The following is a 10,669-nucleotide window of genomic DNA, read 5'->3' as shown; positions in this document are numbered from 1 at the left end:
TGTTGTTCCAGGAGTCGACCGCCGACGAGGTTGAGGAGCACCTTCACGGTCAGGGAGGTGAGGAGCTGTTGTTACGGGACGTCGACTACGACACCTTTCGGTTGTCGAGGCTTGCTTGGTACCCGATCGAGGTATGTTTTCCTCTGCCCTTTTGTTTTCATTGCCTCTCTTAATAGGAAGGTTTGTCATCTTTTGTAACGCCCCGTAAATTTCGGACCATTAATATGTTTCGAAAATAATTAATTAATCAAGTAAAATTTGACAATAATGTATTTAAAGTAAAAATAATTCAAAGAAATATAATTTTATTATATTTTGAAGAAAAGTATTTATTTTGATAGTTTTGAAATGTTTAAAAATAGTTTAAACCGTGTAAAATCTTTTATTTCGAAATAAGGACGTATCGGGGGGAAAATGACAATTCGTTTGAACGTTGGGTAAACGAAATAGGAAATGGGTCGTATGAATACTCAATTCTATTTTGATCTCGTGTTTAAAGACTTTGGTCTTGACGGAATTTGCGTTTGACTTACGGATTTAATTATTATTGAAACGAGTCAAAACCGACTCGTTAAAAATCCCGACTAAAAATCCCGCACTTCCTTTTTCCTCCTTTCTTCTCTCACGCGCGGCATCCCCTCCCCCCTATTCTTTCTTTTTCTGATTTTGTTCATCATCATCCTCAACATATTACAAAAACACCAAAACACCATTAACATAAAATCAAGCTTAAAATCGCCATAAAATCTTCGTTACTAGTCCGTTTTTCGCATAATTTACCTTTCCGGAATCCCCTCGCCACGATCTACAACTTAGTATGTTCTAATTTCAATTTTCATTAAGTTATTTTAAGACCAATTTTCGGAAATTCGGTTTTATATGCTTATTATTGTGTTTTAATTGTTTATTTAGGTGAAGGATTGGAAGACGAGTTCGGGGACTCGTATATTGTAGAGGATAGCGGTTAGTTGTGGTTAGGGTTTCGGTTTTGAGGACTAATTGCTCATTTTCTAGCTTAAGGTAACATATTTCGAGTTACTCGACGAAAGATCGTCACATGTTTTTGATTTTTGTATGTTTGGTGAATTTTTGTTTGGGTAGTAATTTTCACATGTTAAACTTAGTTGCATGCAAGCTTAATTTGTGCCTTTTGGTAGTTTAAATTATCAAAGTTGAATTGAGGACGATTAATTAATTTTCAGACGGTCTTATAATGTATAAAAATGAAAAAAAAAAGAGAAGAAATGGTGCGGCAATGGGCCCTAAGAAAGAATGGCAGGCCCACGGCAGCCCCGGCCGGTCTTGGGGTTGGCCCGGGTTGGTCCGTGCTTGTTTTGCGGGTTTTCGTACAATATTGGTCATTTCGGGTTAATTAATATTAGAATAGTATAAGTAACAAAAAGAGTAGTAATTTGAATTGAGGTATACTAGTAACAAAAATTATGTTAATGGAAAAAAATTGTGCTTATATTAATAGTTATCACATGTTAGGGTACTTTACAAAAGGAAATTTGTAATTAATAGGCTCAAAATGAATTTTATAGCTATAATTGAAATGTTTTGTTGATTGTGCCGAAAACTGAGCCTTAGTCCCTTTGATCGATGCGATGTCGATTAATTGAGTGATTGGTCACCGCAATTTGACCCGCACTGCCGCAGGGTCAGGGTTGCGGGTAAAAATTCGGTTGAATGATTTAGATAATCGGCCTTTTTCTTGTTTTAGGCCATTTATTATATCTCTATTTCACATGTGTAATTAGTTGAATTTAAATAGCTTCTTATTTAGTTAGTTGAAATTCAATAGCTTCTTATTTTGTAGTAATGGCCCTAGATTTCCCTAAAGCCTTTAATATTGTTAAAATTGCTAGAATTGGAAGTTAGTATTGAACTCTTATTGACGAACTGTTGGATTGTATGCTGTAAATAGACATTTATATAGCCTTTCACATGATAGAATATTAGAATTTATGTTGGTAAGTAGGACTTTTTGCCCTCTTAAGGTTAAGTGGGTGTCTTACTTGACTTGTGTGGTGAGTCTTGGGTGGTGTGGGCTAAAATATTCAAGCTGGGACTAGCTGTGACTAAGTCCTAGGTGAGTATTTCGGCCTTCATCATAGATAGGTCTTTATAGTCTCTGACGAGTATATGTTCACTGCTTGATAGCCTTTGTGTTCCTGACTAGTGGATGTTTATCCAAGTTGGGGCATGACCTCATGTACTAATTTTGATAGTATGGGGTCAGCTTAAGTACTAGCCGACCCTTCGGTGGTGTCCTTAGGGTACTCACTTCACTTTGTTTTAAAAAAAGTTGTGAGTCTTGGGTGCGGTGGTGTGTATCCGCATGTCTAGGTCTGCGCAGATTTTAGGCTAGGGTTGTGTTGTCTCTTGGCCATGTTTTCTTAATAGTAACCGCTGAGCCAAGATACCGGTTCGATTACCTTCCCTACCTCGTGGTATAGACTTGAGTTACAAAGTGACTATTGACGGGACTAAGAACTTATGCCTGTCTTTGTTATATTGCCCTTTCTTGTATGGTGATTTTATGAACTGTAATAGGTGAGATGTAAGCCGGTTCTGATTGATAAAGTTTGGATTACTATTTGTTATCTGATTCACATGATAGTTTAGTTTGGTCAGTTTAGGGGTCATTTGTTAGAATACATGATAAGTAAATGGTTTATCAAATTGTTTACATGTTACATTACATGTTACATTAATTTTGACGATTCGTGGCTGGGAGGACTCGAAGTTACTCCCCACTGAATTGTGGCTTTCGTGTTTGTATAAAATGCGATTGACAGGTTGTTGATGCTTAGTTGGGGTCACAGACGGCTAGTGAGCAAGGAACCTTGGACCTAGTTTTGGCTATTTTATTAGTCAACCTTTTACACTTTTGGTTTGTATATAATTTGAAGGGACATATGTCTCCCTTTTTATTTTTGGTTTGTATCCATATATTTCCGCGTCTTTAGTTATATATGTAAGTTAGTTTATCAGCTGTTGAAGGGTTATGACACTCTTCTTGAGTTGGAATTGGTTGTGAATGGTTTAGTTAGAAAAATTTTTGAAATTGCAGGTTTTTGGACTAGTTGAACCATTTACAAACATATCCTACCAGTTTTTCTGTAGAATTTACGTATATAATTAAGGCTAGATTTAAGGGTGTCATAGTTGGTATCAGAGCCTATTGCTCTCGACGCACGTTTGTGCACCCCACTTAGAAATCACTTGACCTTAAAATAATAAACTTGAGAGAAGGGTAGGATGGGTAGAATTAGGATTTTATGTGGTAGTCTGTTTGTGATTGCTAATTGTTAGGTTTATTGATTGTTAGTTATTAGTTTTGGTGCCACTAAAGGTTGGTTATGCCAAATGTAGAATGCTTCCACTTTCTTGATATTTCTTTTCGTATTCAGTGTATCTTACCTTAATCTTCCATTTTCGTTGGTCATTCGTCTTTCAAATTCCTCTTATCTCGCCTAGGTAACTACCTTTCAATTCTTTCTCCCGTTTCATCTTAGGTTCGTTTTCTTCTTATAATAAAGTCCATGTGGACACCTTCCTTTTATACCGCAGGATAGTTCCCTTGTTCAAGAGAACCCAGTTTTGAGAGAATGTATCATTGGAGGGCGTGAACGAGTGGAGAAATTGATTGTTTAAGGTTTGAGTTGTATAGGAGAATATAATTTGGGATCCTTTGGTTAGTCTTGTTAGTTGTGCTTGATATGAGAATTTAGTGAATTGAGAAATACCTTGGGATTTATGTCTATAGAGAGCTTGTTTGTTATAGATGATTAAGCATGGGTACTACCTTAGCACATAGGATGGAATGAACCTAAGCTACTTCATTTGAGAGTCTCGATGTTTCTTATGGAGAATTAAAGGAATGATGGTTAGCCCCAATCTTGGTAGGCCTTGAAAGGAATACAATAGGACATTGATGTTGCTTAATGGATTGGTATCGTACTTTGGAATTAGTTAGTTTGTTAAACCTTTTGAGTTGACCAAATCTAGTATAGAGTAACCCTTGTTGACCTTTCGAAATTTGAGGACACGTGGTTGACCTTTTAATCATATCTGGATTTGGGAATTTGGGGGGAATGTTGTTCGATGTAATGCGTGAGTTCAAGGGTGTGATTCTAATTTATGGTATCGGAAAGTAGAAGTATTAAGTGGTGAGATGATGGAGTAAACAAGCCAGGGTACTTGGAGATGACATAGTAAGTGAAGTTCATTGACGAGAATTGTAAAGGAGATACTTTGGGACATGGATGGTAACAAATGGATTTGTGTGGTGAATTGATTTTGGCTCTTAGAATCAATTGAGTTGAGGAATACTTACCATTGTGGAATCCTTGTTTGTCCTACGATGTAGTAGACATTTAGGGCTTTGTTGAGCACCTTAGTGATGTAACCTTATCATATCGATCACAAGCTTTGATGAGTGTTTAGTAAGCGGTAACCCTTTCATTGTGCCGCTTCTATTCTCCTTTCCTTCTCTCTAACGTTCGTTGAACCTTGTTTTTATGCCGAATTTTACGTATCTTCTTCTTGCCCGAGATATCTTCTTAACTTGAATACCTCTTATTTATGTCAACCGTTATCTTTACGGACCGACTCCTTAGTTTCCTAATTTATCAGATTCATGCACCCTTCGGAAATGTTTTACCGTTTCTCTATCACTCCTTATCTCCTTAGTATAGTTGGTACCTTATTGACCATATTTATAGAGTTAGTGAGATGTGACTTGAGGATATAGGTTTGACTAAGTAGTCGAGTTTGTGATTGGCTTCCATAATCATTTTGGATATGAGGGTTTGATAGTGTATATGTTATCCTGTGGGAAATGTTAAATGTGGGATTATTTGTTGGTTTTAGAGGGTGATATTGATTACTACTTGAAGTATGTTATGAGAGTGAGAGTAAGCTACATTGTTGGGAAGTCTTAGCACTTGTTTTGGTAACTAGAAAGGGTAATGGTATGGATGACACCAATTGTTAGGCTAAGGAACCTAATTTCAATTTATGGTTTTAGAAACTCTGAGGTGATAAAGTGTTGTTACAATTATGACCTTGTACCTTGAGAATTTGATGGTAAGTAAGTTTAGGATATCAAATTTGAAAGAATACTCCTTGGGGATGTTGATGACCAGAATGGTTTGGTGATGTGATTTGGCATTCTAGTTGACTCTTGAGAGTTCTTGAGTTTAGAGAGACTTAGTGTTGAAAAAAAATTTGTTAATCCTATAGTTTTATAGACCTTGAGGTCGCATTGAGTGCTTGAGATGATGAGACAATGTTGGAGCTGGGTGTAGTTCTGCTTTTGAGAATCCTTAATAAGTAAAAGGATAGAGAAACTTGAGATCCTATTGATTTTTCATAATTTGAGGTTGGTATGTTACTACCTTGTTTTGAAATGAGAACCTTGTGGAATTTTTGAGGAACCTTCTCTTGGAGTTTAGAGCATGGTATTGGGACTCTTGATTGAAGGTTTACTTTTTGAGGAACCCATAGTTGACACTAGTGGGATACAAATACAGCTTTGTTGGAAGTCTTGACCTTAGGCCTGTGAAAGTCGTTTCGGGATGTTTGAGAATTTGGAGCGTTGAGATCACACTTATAGTGAAATATCTTGTTCCAGGGAATATGTTAGGAAGAAGTAACATAAGCGATTGAGGAGACTCTTGGGAGTGATGTTGTTATTGGAGATATGAGTGTCTGGCGTTTCCTTGGTGTCTAATCTCCCTTCTTCCTTGATCATGAGCGTTACCGCTCATATCTCTCTTCCTTACATCATCATACTCCTCTCGTAAGTTTGATGTTGGTAACCTATGAAACTCTATCTTTGACATCCTTGTAATTATGACTTCAATTCTTACCCCATAAAATTCATCATAGCTCTTTTTGATCAGTTAAGCTTGAATCCTTTTAGCAGACCTGCTCCTATGATGTCTAAGTTACTTTTCACTTCGGGGAATTTCTAAATATTTCAAGCTACTAGTTCGATTCATTCTTGAAAGTTTATGTCGCTTCTGCAAACCTAACCTATTTTTTTAAGGATTTGAAAATGAAATTTTGATTTATTTCCGTAAGGTATTCTTTTTTCTTACTTTTGTTCCGAGTTACTAAGCCTTAGTTAATCATAATTTAGTAAGATATCGTTCTTACTATAGAATTTTAAACTGAAATTTTGAAAATACTTTTATGATTTTCAATGGTTTTGACATTAGTGAATGTTGAATCTCGTTGTTGGTGACGTCCCAATAATGGGTTTTCTCATTTATTGGTGTAGAGATATTTTTATATCTTGATATGAATATGGATGTTCTTGTCTGATCAACAAGAGTATCACCGTTTCATTGAAAAGATACCTATATTTTCTTATAACTATAATTTCTCCTTCTAAGTTTCGAGGGCGAAACTTTTTAAAAGGAGGGGTGATTGTAACGCCCCGTAAATTTCGGACCATTAATATGTTTCGAAAATAATTAATTAATCAAGTAAAATTTGACAATAATGTATTTAAAGTAAAAATAATTCAAAGAAATATAATTTTATTATATTTTGAAGAAAAGTATTTATTTTGATAGTTTTGAAATGTTTAAAAATAGTTTAAACCGTGTAAAATCTTTTATTTCGAAATAAGGGCGTATCGGGGGGAAAATGACAATTCGTTTGAACGTTGGGTAAACGAAATAGGAAATGGGTCGTATGAATACTCAATTTTATTGTGATCTCGTGTTTAAAGACTTTGGTCTTGACGGAATTTGCGTTTGACTTACGGATTTAATTATTATTGAAACGAGTCAAAACCGACTCGTTAAAAATCCCGACTAAAAATCCCGCACTTCCTTTTTCCTCCTTTCTTCTCTCACGCGCGGCATCCCCTCCCCCCTATTCTTTCTTTTTCTGATTTTGTTCATCATCATCCTCAACATATTACAAAAACACCAAAACACCATTAACATAAAATCAAGCTTAAAATCGCCATAAAATCTTCGTTACTAGTCCGTTTTTCGCATAATTTACCTTTCCGGAATCCCCTCGCCACGATCTACAACTTAGTATGTTCTCAATTTTCATTAAGTTATTTTAAGACCAATTTTCGGAAATTCGGTTTTATATGCTTATTATTGTGTTTTAATTGTTTATTTAGGTGAAGGATTGGAAGACGAGTTCGGGGACTCGTATATTGTAGAGGATAGCGGTTAGTTGTGGTTAGGGTTTCGGTTTTGAGGACTAATTGCTCATTTTCTAGCTTAAGGTAACATATTTCGAGTTACTCGACGAAAGATCGTCACATGTTTTTGATTTTTGTATGTTTGGTGAATTTTTGTTTGGGTAGTAATTTTCACATGTTAAACTTAGTTGCATGCAAGCTTAATTTGTGCCTTTTGGTAGTTTAAATTATCAAAGTTGAATTGGGGACGATTAATTAATTTTCAGACGGTCTTATAATGTATAAAAATGAAAAAAAAAGAGAAGAAATGGTGCGGCAATGAGCTCCTAAGCAGCGACCCAGGCCCACGGCGACCCGGCCGTCTTGGGGTTGGCCCGGGTTGGTCCGTGCTTGTTTTGCGGGTTTTCGTACAATATTGGTCATTTCGGGTTAATTAATATTAGAATAGTATAAGTAACAAAAAGAGTAGTAATTTGAATTGAAGTATACTAGTAACAAAAATTATGTTAATGGAAAAAAAATGTGCTTATATTAATAGTTATCACATGTTAGGGTAGTTTACAAAAGGAAATTTGTAATTAATAGGCTCAAAATGAATTTTATAGCTATAATTGAAATGTTTTGTTGATTGTGCCGAAAACTGAGCCTTAGTCCCTTTGACTGATGCGATGTCGATTAATTGAGTGATTGGTCACCGCAATTTGACCCGTACCTGTCGCAGGGCTGGGGTTGCGGGTAAAAATTCGGTTGAATGATTTAGATAATCGGCCTTTTTCTTGTTTTAGGCCATTTATTATATCTCTATTTCACATGTGTAATTAGTTGAATTTAAATAGCTTCTTATTTAGTTAGTTGAAATTCAATAGCTTCTTATTTTGTAGTAATGGCCCTAGATTTCCCTAAAGCCTTTAATATTGTTAAAATTGCTAGAATTGGAAGTTAGTATTGAACTCTTATTGACGAACTGTTGGATTGTATGCTGTAAATAGACATTTATATAGCCTTTCACATGATAGAATATTAGAATTTATGTTGGTAAGTAGGACTTTTTGCCCTCTTAAGGTTAAGTGGGTGTCTTACTTGACTTGTGTGGTGAGTCTTGGGTGGTGTGGGCTAAAATATTCAAGTCGGGACTAGTTTGTGACTAAGTCCTAGGTGAGTATTTCGGCCTTCATCATAGATAGGTCTTTATAGTCTCTGACGAGTATATGTTCACTGCTTGATAGCCTTTGTGTTCCTGACTAGTGGATGTTTATCCAAGTTGGGGCATGACCTCATGTACTAATTTTGATAGTATGGGGTCAGCTTAAGTACTAGCCGACCCTTCGGTGGTGTCCTTAGGGTACTCACTTCACTTTGTTTTAAAAAAAGTTGTGAGTCTTGGGTGCGGTGGTGTGTATCCGCATGTTTAGGTCTGCATGAGATTTTAGGCTAGGGTTGTGTTGTCTCTTGGCCATGTTTTCTTAATAGTAACCGCTGAGCCAAGATACCGGTTCGATTACCTTCCCTACCTCGTGGTATAGACTTGAGTTACAAAGTGACTATTGACGGGACTAAGAACTTATGCCTGTCTTTGTTATATTGCCCTTTCTTGTATGGTGATTTTATGAACTGTAATAGGTGAGATGTAAGCCGGTTCTGATTGATAAAGTTTGGATTACTATTTGTTATCTGATTCACATGATAGTTTAGTTTGGTCAGTTTAGGGGTCATTTGTTAGAATACATGATAAGTAAATGGTTTATCAAATTGTTTACATGTTACATTACATGTTACATTAATTTTGACGATTCGTGGCTGGGAGGACTCGAAGTTACTCCCCACTGAATTGTGGCTTTCGTGTTTGTATAAAATGCGATTGACAGGTTGTTGATGCTTAGTTGGGGTCACAGACGGCTAGTGAGCAAGGAACCTTGGACCTAGTTTTGGCTATTTTATTAGTCAACCTTTTACACTTTTGGTTTGTATATAATTTGAAGGGACATATGTCTCCCTTTTTATTTTTGGTTTGTATCCATATATTTCCGCGTCTTTAGTTATATATGAAAGTTAGTTTATCAGCTGTTGCAGGGTTATGACACTCTTCTTGAGTTGGAATTGGTTGTGAATGGTTTAGTTAGAAAAATTTTTGAAATTGCAGGTTTCTGGACTAGTTGAACCATTTACAAACATATCCTACCAGTTTTTCTGTAGAATTTACGTATATAATTAAGGCTAGATTTAAGGGTGTCATAATCTTTGATGTGGATCCAAATGGTAGGGAGTCGGCCTGCTGATGAGGACTCAGCCCCTAGCTTTCCCGACGGAGACCACTTTTCAGGGGCCGGGTGGCGAGAAGCTTCAGTTGCGCTTACCGGAGCCCGCGGTGGCCGAGGTGACCGATGCTGGCATGGAGTGGAGGTTGATCGTTCTGAGGGTGAGTTCCTGACTTGAACACTTTCCTCAATTGCACTTTGCCTTACATTGTATTGAAGGACGTTTTTGGTTTTGTAGGTGACGACTGTTAGTCACCAGGACTTGTGGTGGATGGCTAACCGCTGGAGGGCGCTTATTGGTGACCTGGCTGCGAGGGAGGCTCGGCTTTCTCGGGTACGTTTTGTGTGCTGTTTTTGTGTATTTGGTGTTGTATTTCATGTTTTTAGATCTTGAGGATCTGTTATTGTGTTTTGTAGGGCACTGCGGATCCGGCGGAGCTTGCTCGGGTCCGTGCTGAGTTGGAGGCAGCCAGGTCGACGACCGAGGGCCAGAAGCTGGGGATCATCCATCGGGACCAGGACTTGAGGCGTCGTGAGGACGAGCTGCGGAGCCGAGACGCGGAGATTGCCTCTCTCAGGTCTCAGTTGGCTGCGGCGGAGGAGCTTCGCGTCGTGATGGAGGAGGAGACGCTGGAGAGTTCTCTGAAGAGGGAGCCTAAGCTGGTGGTGGTGTCTGCGTTGGCGGCGACTTCCAGTGAGACCAGGACTGGTCCGACGGGAGACGTTGAGTAGTTGTTGTAGTTTGTCCGTGTCTTAGACTCTTGTCTGTACATATTTACATTTTGCGTGAGGCGGTTTGTATATATGTGTTTTTGGATTGTGGTTTATTTTGTGATTTTTGGCTTTTTTGTGTTGTGTTTCGGAGGAGCGCTGTCGGCTGTTGATTCTCCTTTTGCTTTGCACCAGTTCCTGCATCGTTAGTGTAGAAAACAGGCAACAGATAGCGTATATACATAAATGCAAACATGTAGAAGCATTTGATTGAAAACACGTAAAGCATTTGATTGAAAAACAAAATTAACCAAAATGACTTGAAGTTAAAATTGAAATTTGAAATGAATTTTGAAAATTCCGCGACGAATCGTCGCGTTCGGAATTCAAATGGAATTGATTTGAAAATTTGAGCAATTAACTTGTGTCGTGAATTAAATTGCATCGAAACTATTGAAATTGATTTGTGACTCGAAAAATTCAAACTCAAACCGTCAGGATGAATTTTAGAAAAGGATTTTTT

At 37.4% G+C, this 10,669-nt stretch overlaps 1 long non-coding RNA gene across 3 annotated transcripts; it reads left to right on the top strand.

Annotated features, from left to right (window-relative positions):
* The first annotated feature begins 678 nt into the window (after positions 1 to 678).
* Positions 679 to 9,245, top strand: LOC141643139 (uncharacterized). Of its 3 annotated transcripts, XR_012543652.1 has the most exons (4): positions 679 to 815; positions 913 to 1,020; positions 7,157 to 7,264; positions 9,046 to 9,245. It is a non-coding gene; the product is annotated as an uncharacterized LOC141643139 (long non-coding RNA). The 3 variants fall into 3 exon arrangements; XR_012543653.1 differs by lacking the exons at positions 7,157 to 7,264; positions 9,046 to 9,245 and adding an exon at positions 2,802 to 2,993 and having other exon boundaries at positions 690 to 815; XR_012543654.1 differs by lacking the exons at positions 679 to 815; positions 913 to 1,020 and adding an exon at positions 6,939 to 7,064.
* Positions 9,246 to 10,669: the final 1,424 nt, after the last annotated feature.

The sequence above is a fragment of the Silene latifolia genome, chromosome 2, assembly GCF_048544455.1.
Source record: "Silene latifolia isolate original U9 population chromosome 2, ASM4854445v1, whole genome shotgun sequence".
In the NCBI taxonomy this organism is placed as follows: Eukaryota; Viridiplantae; Streptophyta; class Magnoliopsida; order Caryophyllales; family Caryophyllaceae; genus Silene; species Silene latifolia.
Note: the sequence above shows the minus strand (reverse complement) of the source record. Positions and strands in the feature narration are given on the sequence as shown.